The following is a 14,728-nucleotide window of genomic DNA, read 5'->3' on the forward strand; positions in this document are numbered from 1 at the left end:
TAAGAGTTACAGTAAAACCTCGTTGATCCGGATCATATTTATAGATATTTTAAAATATAATGTTCACGTTAGGTAATAATTTTAACTATTTAACTATTTTTGACTATTTTAATTAATTAATTAATTATTTTATAGCTATTTTAATTTTAACGTTTAACTTTTTTAACTAACTTTTTAACTATGATAGCAAGAACGTAACTATAACTATGACAAATATTCGCTTTTTAGTTTGATACAATGTACAGTTCATGCATAGACTGTAGGCTACAATGAAGTATGGCAATACTGCTCTGTAAAATGCTACTTGTTAAACTCAAGAAATATTTACTAGTGCGTCACAGGGCACTGACGTGGTATGACGGAAGAAGAAATAGTAGCGGCATGCACATCTGCAGCAGACAACAGATGCAGATGCAGATGCTGCGCACTGCTTACAAACATCATGGCGTACTTGGAGCGTCAGCCGGACGCCACTCCAGCTGAATAATAAAGCGTTTGCGTGACCGTGATTCATTCAAACTCCACACTTGTTTAAAAAAGAAGGCAGTGGACCAATTCTCTGTTAGGAAATGATGTTATTTATGTCATTAAGATTTTATATTTTTTAATGTTTTGTAAACAATACTATGTACATAATTTTGTTACAAAACAAACTTTTTAATTGCCATAAACGGTAAGTCTGCTCTTGTAAGGATTTTGTTTTGCTTATTACTCATATAACCCGGATTGTTCAAATTTTCTATTGTCCCGATTGCCTTTGGTCCAAGTTAGTCCTTATAACCGAGGTTTTACTGTACTCTACTACTGAAGAAAGGGGAAGGACAGTCTGGGCTTTAAAAGTTTTAAACTTTCTATGTCGGAGGAGAATAAGAATTGACAATAGGAGGCCATACAGGAACGGCACCTTAGAAGAAAACGGTAAAAATAATCGTGAGCTTTAGCCGTTTGGTTGCACCACTTGCCTCAAAAATTGTGGAGAATGGATCCGTGAATACTAACCATGACGCCCAGAATGGCAAAATACACTGTCCTGGGGTCCTGGTTAATTTATCAAAGAAAATTATTATTATTATTATTATTATTATTATTATTATTATTATTATTATTATTATTATTATTATTATTATTATTATTATTATTATAAAGTAATTTCTGATTTCTAAACTATTCTGATGTGGAACGATTTCTTTAAATAGAGACGTGACATCTTCATATAAATAAATAAATAAATAAATAAATAAATAAATAAATAAATAAATAAATAAATAAATAAATAAATAAATAAATAAATAAATAAATAAATAAAACAGCCTTGTAAATTCCCTAAAGGCTAAGGCAGGGACAATGCTCAGTTTAACTCATCAGGTGAGCAGGTCCTGACGAGCATTATTATATAGGTTATTTCCTAGTTTGTTTCGTGAGAACGTATTACTGTATGTTGTAGACTTGTGTAGTCTCACCTCCGAGTGGATGTGATTGTGTCTTTCGAGATTGACAATTCGCGAAAAAGTATTATTGCATTCTTGACACTTGTTCAGTTTATTCGCAGGGAGGGTTGATATTCCTTCTTTGTAAAAGCGTACCCCTTTACATTTCGTTCTTGCATGGCTTCACCTCAGAGTGTGTGTGGAGGTGTCCTTTAAGTTCTTGAGTTTCTCTCCGCGTGGAAATTCATAAATACGCAGCTTCAATTCATCTGTGCGCTCAGCAGCCCCTGCCACGTTAAAAATATTTTCGTACGAAAGGTTAAGGTCTGCTTCCGTGACTATTTATAAATTACACATCTTACTGTGTTTGCCAGCACAGCTGGCCGGTGTTATTAGTCTGACGTACACGGGTCAACGGACAAGAGACAATTGTTTGTTGACGGTCACACGTGCTGTATTTCTTTTGCTTACAAAAATCTTAATCCTTTCAGTCTATTTGTCTGCTGTAGTAGACGATTTCCTTCCCGTGGTATAATGACTGTAGAACTTTGTAGAAATAAATATCATAGTGTACATTGTGGTTGACATGACACTCTATGACACAGATAGTCTAATTCATCTACTGACTAAATTTATGACTGCTGCTAATATCAATAGATTGTTACCTGGCAGTGACTGGCAGAGTTACCACTCTAGGAAGCGTTCTTACATTCACACAGATGTCCAGATAACTGAGAATGTAGTTCGGTATTTTTTTCCTGTTTGGGAGCGTTTTCATTATTTATAAAATATTGGCATTCATGGGTTGGCGTAACTGTTTTTCACGTAGCATTTATTCAAAAAATCGTCAATTACAGTAGACATGATAACTAGCATTGAATGTTTGTGTTCTTATACCATGTGGTAGTCATAACCTGTGAAAGTTGTTTGGTGTGTATTAATGTCGTTTTTTCGATATGTTCTTTAGGCCTACGTAGTGTACACATTACAGATGTAAAATGATCGGGAATAATACACCAAAGTACAGTGCTGAAGATATTTAAACCTCTTGGAAAATGGTGATCTATCTGAAATTGAAGAGCTAAGAGAAAATGAAGACTTCTGTTTTGAAGACTTCGTGTCACTCGATTGCTTGCAGCAAGAACAACAAGGCACATTTCACAGCGAATCTCATAAATGATTCTCACATTGATGGCCATATTCCTGAAGAAAATAATCGTTCAAGAAGTGATGAAGACAATGAACATTTACCTAAACATGCATGGCAGCCTCTGTTTATATTTTATATAGTTCATTTCAAATGTTGTTTAGTGAAAGTATGAGACACACAAAGTGATGAATTATGCCATACATAAAGTACAAATCCAACTGTTTTGTTTCAGACAAGCTCTTACCTGTCAGTCACTTTGTCCACGATTTTATTCTCTGTTCAAGAAAATTCAATTGAAGTTTTAATTATATGAAAAAATTCCACATATCACGTTTAGTTCATGTACCAAATTTCAAAATTTTGTGTTTAGAAATGATAAATTGTGACTGACATGATAAGGTATTCAGTAAGCTGAAATAGCGCTTCTAATACTAAAGTTTCCTTTTCAGTCTGAGTGAGCTGGTTTCTTGGTATGAGTCCTGTAGCAGTGAAGCTTGCACGTTGGCAACCGTGAAGATTGTTTTCCGTGATTTCCCCATTTTCATACCAGGAATCACCAACTCCATGGCTAAATGGCTCGCATGCTGCCCTTTCTTCCAAGGGGTCCCGTGTAAGATTCCTGCCCGGGAAGAGGATTTTAACATTCATTGATTAATTCCTCTGGCTAGGAAGCTGGGTGCTGTGCCTTCTTCAACATTAGGAATCATATAAGATAGGGCCCCATTCTCACAGACGCGCAGGTCACCTACTGGGTGTCAGATCGAAAGATCTGCACCAGGCCGCTCCGGAGGCCACATGACATTATTATTATTATTATTATTATTATTATTATTATTATTATTATTATTATTATTATTATTATTATTATTATTATTATTATCTATATATTAAAAGAGTTTACTAAAAACTGCTTTGCGAAATCCATCCGTCCGTTCTACTGGACTTTCACTTTTGTTTCATTCTCTCCGGAAATACCTGCCGGTGAATCATTTAACATTGATAGGCCTCTAAGGTCAGCCAACTTTGAGTAGCAATTAAATAAAATCATTAAATGATCACTCCAATAATTTCAGGCGAAGTCTTATTCATTAATATTCTGATAAATGTGATTTTCATCCCTAATAATGTGATGGCAGGGAGTAAAGAACACAGGGAGCTGTCCGCTACACTACTCTCTGTGGCTATCGCTTGAAGCCAACGGCCACGTCCCCCATGGTTAGCAAAACATGGCAATTCTTACGTTCTGGATATATACAAACTAAGATATTTTCTCGGGAGTAGAGAAACTTCGAATCGCTCAATTAAGTACAATCGTTTTCAAAATAACACGGCGTTTAACTGTTACAAAATCTTCTGGCAAGCAGACCTATTAATGCTTTTTTACGGAGCTCTAAGGAAATATTTCTCATGACCCGACAGCCATAAATCTACTCTCTCACTAGTAGACGATCGGCACTATAAACCGAATATCTTAAAAACGAGGAGCTGCAAATCTTCACCAGATGTCAGAAAGATAAGGAGTAGACTATTAATAAGGGCATAATACCGAAATCTGAATACTTTAGGGGAATGCGCAATAAATTACCGAACTGGGCAGAGCAACATTGCTTACTACATGTTTTGGAGTGGTGGTGGTTGTGATTATTGTTTTAATAGGACGTACAACCATCAAGTAAACCATCCTCTGACACAAGTGGAAACAATTCAAGACTCAGCTAAGAGCCCCTTAGACGCCAACCCACACTCCGAAGTTAAGAGCCTCTTAGGCCACTTGGACGCCAAACCACACTCCAAAGGTAAGAGCCCTTTAATTAAGCCCCCTTAATCGCCTTTTACGACACGTGGTGGTGATTATTGCTATAAGAGGGAGTACAACTGGGCAACCATTCTCTATTAACACTAATCAGAGAGAAATGAAGATATCGGCCAAAGAAAGACAAGGGCCATGGAGGGCGAGAAAATAAGACTCCCTAGCCCTCGAATCCTCTTGCAGCCTCGGAGTCGGAGAAGAACAAGAATTGACCATCGGAAGTCGGACATGAGATTGAAATTAGCCTGTCACAGGTAAGTGCAAGCATTGCCAGGACTCGGCTAAGGGCCCCGTGTTCGCCAACCCATTCCCCAAATTGACAGCTCCTGGGGCCCCTTTCAGTCGCTTCTTACGAAAAGCAGGGGGTACCCTGGGCCTTATTCTACCGTCTTCACCTACAGGAGGATACATATTTTAGAGGTGGTGGTAGATATTACCGGTATTGCTTTGTGCCCGTTCGCATCTCGTAGACCAACAACAAAATGGCGGCGTAGGAAGGTATGGCCCATGCGATCTACTAAGGCAATGAACTTCGTATCAATGCAACGTATAGGAGGCTATGTACGTCACGGAAAGGATAGGTTTCGAAGACACTGGAGAACAGTAGAGGCTCATTTGAATTGTTTTAAAAAAATATAGCAGCGGGTGAATTGTTTAACGAGACTCTAAAAAATTATTTTCATGTAGACAAGACGCAGATGCGAGCAGATCTACATATTCCAAGAATAGATTTGCCTACTGAAGAAGAATATTAATTATATATATTCGCGACAGCATATAATTAAAGTATTCATCGCTGTATGCCAGTAGATGAGCGAGGAAAAAATATAAATATATAAATTTTGGTGATATACGACGGATTTGGAATATCAAGTAGCAACGTAACGATCGAAAGAATCGGAATTCACCATTGTGAAATATTTAATAACTACACACGAGAAGAGTATAACTACCGTAGCAGTATAAAATAATAATTATTTACGGAGAAAACTTTTTACAGAAAGAAAAACTTTAACGATTATTTTAAATAATAGAAAATGCAGATTATCATGACTAATTACTGCGCACAGGGAATTCTTTTCATTGTCAACAGATACATGATGATGACTGCCTGCTAATTCATCAAGATGGACCGAACTGGGGATATGTACCGTCGAATCAGATGACCAGGCGGAGATTATTGGACAGACCAATCAGTGGAGATGATGACGTCAGATGAGCATCGGCCAGCCGAAAGACCGGATGATGCGAAGTGGTCTGACGAGCTATGTAACCAGCAGATGGCCGCGAATGTCCAGTTCAGACAGAGATCCAGTTCCAATCTGAGGGTCTAGCAGCAAGTGAAGGACGGAGCAACCACCAGACCAGATGTAGAAACTGACGAGCTAAGTCCATACTTTTCTATAGTAGAGTAGTTTCTTGCAATCTGCACCCTCAATCTATTTTGGCATGTGCTGAGAGTTTGGTGATTTATGAAATAATTAAGAACGCGTGTGTAATATAAGTAATGTGTGAAATACTTAAGATTTTAAAATTAGATGGAAGTGATGAATTAGAATGACAATATGACATATACTGGATACTGCACTAGCACATCGACAGTGGAAATAATATCCGATAAGAGAAAGGTATGTTACTTGAGTAGAGCTAGAATCAATGAGTCTAAGTTACTAGTAAAGGTTCGATTAATCTCGTTTCACCTGAGTATAGTTTACGTCACGAATTACCTGCGCAATACGATGATCATTGACAAATTAAGTATTCCTTTCGTCAGAGAAAGAGGGCATATGAATTCATATTACTGTTATTAAAAATAGAGGTTATTGACTGCGTATTTTGCTAAGCAATTCTTGAATATTTAGCATATGGTTTCGGAGTTATGGCTATATGCATGCGGCTAAATGGAAGCCGATAGGATGTTAAAGTATCGACGGTAGTGCATTGAAATGTGATTATATATTGATGAATGGTTTAAGTGAAGAGATTTAGTTATGTTCTACGGGAAGTGTAAGAATTGCTATTTGACGTGTTAATGATTTATTAGTAATATAAGGTGAGTTTCTATGCCATGTTTGAAAATATACGTCAAGAAGAGAATTCCGCGCAGATGACCATTTCAAGGTAAGGTAAACATGAATTATGTAGAATTGTGTATCGTGACAGTGATATTGTGTTTGACTTGGGTGAATAACAGGTACTGCGTAAGAGAGAGTGTTCTTATATATGATGCAATAGACTCATGATTGATTATATATCTAGTATTTCGTGGAGCGGTGATCTTACAGGTTGATATGAAATACCTGCATTCTATACTATCCATACACGTTCAGTAGCACGTATATAAATGAAATATTGAGACAGTGCAGATCATAAGAGTACATTGAGCCACTAATAGATGAGTGTGTAGATTAGAAACTATTCGAAGAGTTAGTTAGATTTTTTTATTTCTACTCAGATAAATATGATTTTAACTCAGTATATAAAAATGAAGAATATTACAATGGTTAGTTAGGAGCCAGATATCGTAGGCACGAGGGTGGTATTGCTTTAGCTCGTAAGTCGTTACTTGTTCACACTAGAAAGATATTACCTAACACTCGGAGTTCAAACCTATGAAAGACTTTAACTTATGAATTGAAGGTCGGTGAACACTGCCACAATTTAATACACGCGAAAGTGTATACTTGGGAAACATGTCTCATATGTTGTGAGGATAACTTTAATAATTAACAGAGCAGTATTTACAATATGAAAATTTTATTTGATTCCTTGAATGCTCAATGATCGCAAACATTATTTAAAAAAATGTAATACTTTCGGAACATGGCTACGAAGGTTCACATGTGTATTTATTGGAATTTGAACTTATAAATGAGAGAATATTAGCATTTTTTTAAAGTTCCACTATTTTATCTTAAATGAGCCAGCGCTGACTCTAACTTATTTTCAAATGATGAGATAACACGGAATTAATACTACCCAGATTTCACTATATCTCGAACATTAATTTTTTGTCAATAAATAATCTTATATATTTTTTTTAGTATGTGACTGAGTTATGATTTCTGTTCTGGTAACGTTTAGAGTTAAGTTAGTTGTTAAGTTTTCTAGATGTAAGCAATCGACAAGTTCTTACAAACGAAATGCGAGATGATTTCTAGATATCGGTCGTCATTCTCGTGGATATTGATACTCCCATCACCAGTACCCCAGCGGCTAATTTCTCTTCCGAAACCACGTTAAATAATTACATATAAAATCTCAGATTTTATGGGCGGAAAAAGGATACCCTGAGAAGAATTAATGAGCTACCGGGATAATCTTGCACTGACCGTTGCAAGAGCGGGTGCAAGTATTTAAAATGGCTGCCCAACTGTGGGGCAATTGAAGAGAAACACACCGTGGGAAAGTTATTAAAATGACGCCGCAATGTGTGACGATTTGAAGAGAAAGACACCGCGGGATCATTGAATATTGGTTGCCAGAGGTAATTTTTGACATCATAACGTGATTTAAAATGGAGAAAGATGCCGTGGGAACTGTTGGTTGCCAAAGAATAAAATGCCGCAACAGTGGAGCGAGTGAAGAGAAATACACCGTGGGAACGCCAAATAAAGTGAAAAAAGTATTGGAAACGGTCTTCACTTTGAAATAAATTAAATGTCGCATTAATGGTTGGCACCTGAAGAGAAACACATCGCGGGAGTGTATGAAAATAGTCTGATAATTTATATTGCTTAATAGGCAATCATGTGACGAAGCTCGAAATGTAGGTATCGGGTATAGAAAACATGTCACTAATGTATTGAGTAATTTATTAATTATTACCACATGGCTGAACCTGTGAAGATATATTAATAAGGAATTATTGTATTTATTAGATGAATGCTTCTTTTTAATAATAATAATCTAGGGTAAGGTGATTTTAAGTCAATATGAAATGAAACTTAGTTAATTTTAATTATGGTATAGGCTGATGGCCATACATATAAATATGGAATGCAGCATAACGGAATTTTAATTTATTTATTTCGTAACATGTTCCGAAATGTGAACGAAATCATAGATTTGAACTCTTGGTCTGGTTGTTGTTGGTCTATCTGGTGAGATGGTGCCGATCTCCAGGAAGGTCCATCAATATTATTATTTACTGAAGAGAAAACTTCAAACTAGTGCATATAGTGCAAACCTTGAACTATTTTTAAACCTTGTAGACTAAGTTATTGTGGTGTGTGTGATATAATATTTAATATTTTGTGAACTTAGAGGACTGTTAGGCAAATAAGTGATTTTTAACAAAATAGAGAGCTTAATATAAACTTTGAGATATTATAACGAATATGTAGAAAACGACATAAAATGGCAACACAGGGTAGAGTTCAGACAAGAAGAGAACAAGAAGAGGAGATGAGAAGAGCTCAAGAGAAACAAGAAGGAGCTCCATTATGGTTTCTCGAATATTTGAAACAACAACAAGAAGAAAGACAGAGAGAAAAGCAGGAGCGTGAAGAAAAAGAGAGGAAACTGGAAGAAGAAAAACAGAAGGAGAAACAGGAGCGTGAAGAGAAAGAGAGGAAGCTGGAAGAAGAAAGACAGAAGGAGAAACAGGAGCGTGAAGAGAAAGAGAGGAAGCTGGAAGAAGAAAAAGAAAGAAGACGGATAGAAAAGGAACGAAAACAACAAGAATTGTTTAGAGAATTTCAAAAGGAACAAGAAAAGAAACAAGAAGAATGGCAACAAGAACAACGCGAAGAAAGAAAGAAAGAACATTATGAGTTGATGCAAGAATTGCACAAGAAACAAGAAGAATGGCAACAGAAACAAGAAGAGAAAGAACAGGAACGGGAATCAAGATTCCAGAGATGCATCATTGAGATGAGAGAGGAAAGAAGAGAGGATCAGCTAAAACAGAAAGAATCTTTAGAAGAATTCGTTAGAAAAATAGAAGATGAACACAAAGGGATGATCGATGAGCTACGCAAGAAACAAGAAGAAGCAACAGAAGAAACAGCGAAAACACGGTCGGAAGTATATGAAGTTAAGAACGAAATCCAAAACATGCAGACGAGGTTGACTGAAACCATGGAGAATAGAAACAGGGAAATACACGAGGAAATAAATAAAATAAATGAGATGGTAACAGAGAGCCAGGAAACGATCCGGAAATTGGAAGAAGAGAAAATAAATGATATAACAGCTAGTATGCAAGGATTAAATCTAAGACAGCAAGACCTAGATGAAAAATATGACCAAGCTGCGACCAAAGTAGCGCAGAAAATTGATGAATTGAAGCAGAAGATAGAAGATAACAGGGTGGAATCGGAACGAAAAATCGAAAAGACGGAAGAAGTGGTGAAACAGATTAGAAGAGAAATACAGGAGATGAAGGTGGAATCACACACGGCGAAATCTATAGTCTCAAGCTCTAGTGATAGGCAGAGAGCAGTAGAGGTACAGATTAATGAGAGAGAGAACACACCTTCAGGGATAAGTGACCCAAGTAGAAGAGATATAGAAATATTAAACGGTAGTAATCAGAGTGAAGGAAGCACGATAATTAATATTATTAAAAATTACGACGACCGCCCAAAACATTTCGACGGTTCGGCTAAGACCTCACCGAAACAATTCCTTAGGGACATAGAGGAATATTTTAGGGAAGGAAAAATTCAGGAGGAAATGAAATTAAGAATTATCGAAAAACATCTGGACGGGAACCCAAATATTTGGTTCCAGGCTTTCAAGTACACATTCCATAACTATGACGAGTTTAAGGTAGCTTTCCTGAAGAAGTTCTGGGATCCTGAGATCCAGCAACAGCTAAGATTAGAGCTGTACTCAAGGAAATTTTCGACTGCAGGCCAAACTCGCTTTAGTGATTTCTTCTCCCTACAATTTCATCGTTTTCAGGACTTAGATTCTCCACCTAGCGAACTGGAGGCAATTAAAACTATTCAGATGCAATTACCACTCGAAATACAAAGATTATTAGCAGCCTCTGATATACAAACTGCTATTGACATGGAAAGACGATTAAGACAGATCGACCTAACGTCATCCTGCTTAATAGAGAGGAACCCCAGAAATATAAGACAAATAGAAGCAGTCAATACGCTCAGCTCCGAAATCACTAACCAAGGACTAGATAAGGGTCATGAAATTAGGACAGAAGATTGTGTTAGAGCCCAAAACAAAGAACCAAGAAAATGTTATTGTCAGTATAGTGGTCAACAGCACGGAAGATGTGGGCAAATTGGAAATAGAAATAGTTTCCAGTATAGGAGTAACATTCGATATGGGAACAATAGAAGTCGACCATATCAGAGGAACAGAAGGAGATACGATGAGAGGAGAAGACCTGCACAATATAATCAAAATGAAGAGAATAGGCGATATCTTCAAGAGCTAAGAGAAGAGAGACAAAATAGGAGCCGATGGGAGGAAGCCATCAAAAATAAGGATATAAACGGCGACCTCGAAGGCGCAGAAAGTCTCGAACTTCAGAATTATAAACGAAGAAGACAGGAAGAAGGTTGGAAGGAGCATGAAAATCATGGGAACACAGAAATTTCCCAAACATCTGAGCGAAAAAAAAACGCCGATGATGAACTAGTTAAACACGAAATTGTAAATATTAAACCGTTAGTGAATATTGTCAAAATTCGTAGTTGGGTAGTAGCACAAATAGATCATTGGGACATTCAACCTGAAGATTTAATTAAAGAAGATACTTGTCACGAAACTCAACCTAAATTCAAGTTACCAGTAATAGTTGTGAGAGTGTTCAACACCCGATTGTACTGTTTAGTGGACTCTGGAGCTAGCATAAGTGTAATGTCATATACCTTATTCCAAGAGCTAAATCAGAAAATACAGATACCAATCATACCAGTATCTGGTGTAAAAATCCGAGGCATAATTCCAGACAAGTCTGTTGAATGCAAGATACAAGCCTACTTAAGTATCAAGATCGGAAAATATGAATTTGAGCATCCATTCATGGTTATGAAGAAAATAAAATACAACGTCATTTTTGGAATAGACTTCATGATAAGCTCTAGGATGACAATTGATATGGATAAGGGTGAAATTCGATTTCCAGTGGTAGAAAATGATGGAAATAGAACTGTAGAAAGAGTTCAAATTAGTAGCACACTTGAAGAAAACGAATGGTTGAAGATCGAGGGAAAAGAAGTGGATCTATTGGACGAAGAGAGCCAAGAACTAGAAGAAAGAGATCTTAACACAGAATTAGAGCCGGAATTGGTCATGAGAATTGAAGAGATAGTTGCAATCGAAGTGGAAAGCTGCGAAAAACCCGAAATTTGGGAGGCTATTACTCAAGCTGCGGTATCTGCAGAAGAAAAACGAATATTGTACAACATCATAAAGAAATATATTGAAGTTTTTAGTGATAAACCAGGGCAGATTCCTAACTACAAGTACAAGCTGATAGTTACTGACTGGACGCCATATAAAGGAAAAATATATGATGTGCCAGAGAAGTATTTCACTGAAGTTAAACAAATCATCGAGGAAATGTTAGTTGATGGATTGATCGTGAAGACTACCACTCCATTTCTGAACCCTATAGTAATTGTAAAGAAAAACAACGGAAAACTGCGTTTGTGCCTTGATGCGCGAGTCCTAAATTCCAGACTGATTCCAGAGTATAGTCAGACCCCTAAAATTAAGGACATTGTGAAGAGATTTCGAGGTCAGAAATATTTAACGAGTATGGACTGCACAGCTTCATTTCACCATATTGTACTTGAAGAAAAGTCACGGTTATTAACAGGTTTTATGTTTAATAACCAAACATATGCCTATTGTCGGTTGCCTTTCGGATTAAAGGTCAGTTCGGCAGTATTGATAAGGGCACTAGACAGAAGCCTAACGAGTGAAGTAAAGGACTTTGTAAATTGTTATATTGATGATCTAGTCTTTGCGAGCACTACCTTCGAAGAACACTGTGTCAAATTGGAAAAGCTATTAAGTAATTTACAGAGAACTGGCTTCAAAATAAATTTATCAAAATCTAAATTTTGCCAAAGCCAAGTACTTTTTGGAGGTCACGTGATCGATGGAGAAGGGATAAGACCGAATCCCGTAAAAATAAAGGCAATATGCGATTTCCCAAGGCCGACTAAAGTAAAGCATATAAGGCAATTTCTTGGGTTGACTGGATTCTTCTCAAACCATTGTGAAGGTTACACAGATACGGCTGCACCGTTACAGAACTTGCTAAAGGTCAACAATAAATGGAAGTGGAATGATGAGGCAGAAGAAGCATTCATCAACATGAAAGAGCTGATGAAGAAAAGTATCAAACTGGGATATCCTGATTATCAACAGAGATTCATAATTCAAGCTGATGCATCACACGTTGGTGTAGGAGCATGCCTATATCAAGAAGATAATGAAACCAAAAGACGAACTTATTTGGCATTTACCAGTAGGAAACTTAGAAAACATGAGCAACATTATACTACTGCTGAGCTTGAACTACTCGCAATAGTGCACGCATTACAACATTGGAGACGTATAATTTATGGCTACCCAGTAACAATACGGACAGACCACAAGGCGTTGACTTTTGGGTTAAAAGCCGTCATGATCAGCGAAAGGATAACGCGATGGATGTTATTCACGCAACAGTTTGACCTAAAGATTGAATATTGCAGTGGAAAGGAAAACATCTTAGCTGATGCGTTAAGTAGAAACCCACATGAAGGTGAAGAACATGTGCTAGCAATCGAACTGGATACTCAAGACGAACAACTACTAAGAAAGTTAGAGAATCTGAGAGAATTTCAAGAATCTGACCAGAAATTAAAGATCATCATCGATAATTTGGTTAACAGGGAATCAACGCCAGAACTCACAAAGAAATATGAAATCGTAGACGGAATACTATTGAAAGTAGTGGACAAGATCAGTAACAGCAAAAGAATTGTAATACCGGAAGAGCTACAAAGAGAATTAATCTGGCATACTCATAAGATGACAGGACATGCTGGTATAGACAAGGTTATAGGGACGATAATGGAGAAATTCACGTGGAATGGATTACGAAGATCTGTAAGAAACATAGCAAAAACATGCGATGTGTGCCAGAGAGTAAAGCATAACAATTACACATGCGGACATAAACCGATCCCAATTATACCATCTAGAGCTCAGGAAATTTATGCAATAGATATTTTTGGAAAGTTGCCCACTGCTAGGAAGGGAAAGAAATATATACTAGTGGTTATCGACATATTCTCTAAATATATTTCATTGCAAGCCATACAGAGAGCCAATACTAAACAAGTTTTACACGGCCTCATTAATAAGACATTTCCTGAAATGGGAAAACCTGAGAGGATCCTTACTGATAGAGGAACACAATTTACTTCAGTTATGTTCCGCGAACGAATAAGAAATGAGGGCATCAACAAGCATACGTTATGCTCAGTTCGTCATCCAGCAGCTAATCCCGTAGAGAGATATATGAAGGAGATCGCTAAATTCGGGAGAATATATTGTAGTCAACAACATTGGAAATGGATAGATATGCTAGATATTATAGCTGAAAGTTTAAACAACACGGTTAATCAATCAATAGCCCAAATTCCTAGCGTAGCCCATAAAAATGTTCACCCACAGAGAACATGGGACAGCATTTTCACTCTGCAGCTAGAGAAAAAGCCAGATCCTCAAGAAATAAATTTAAAGATCCAACAGAGACTCAAGGATCAGTCTCAAAAACGGTTAAGAAGACTACGGAATAAGAAGTTCCATCCACATTTCAAACAAGGAGATCTAGTTCTGGTTAAGACTGCACCAATATCAAATGCACCAGCAAAAATATGTGCTAAATTTCTGCCGTTATACAATGGTCCCTACAGAATCGAACGCGTACTTGGGAATAATGCGTACGAAATAGCAAGTTTAAATGGCAAATATCGTAACGTACATAATGCACGCAATATCAAGTTGTACTTCCAAGAGAATCAGCAAATGTAATAAGAACTTAAGAGATAAGAAAGTCTAAAGCCATTAAATGACCTACCATTGTGAAATGCGCAAAGAGGAAGGAATAAATATCTTTATTACGACCACTAGAATGAAGAAAAAGCAGTTGCCAAATACATGGTTACGGGACATGTAAACAAATTAATGCAACTAGGACGTAATCGATATCAATCTGCTGATATTCGATAATCGAATAGATAAAATCGCAATGGCAGAGAATATACGAGATGCAAAGTCACATTTGAGATTCAAGTTAACAATGAGAAAATATATCGTGACCAATATATTTTCTTCATGCCAGGGGGATTAAATGTGCCCGTT

The sequence above is a fragment of the Anabrus simplex genome, chromosome 3 (assembly GCF_040414725.1).
Source record: "Anabrus simplex isolate iqAnaSimp1 chromosome 3, ASM4041472v1, whole genome shotgun sequence".
NCBI lineage: Eukaryota > Metazoa > Arthropoda > Insecta > Orthoptera > Tettigoniidae > Anabrus > Anabrus simplex.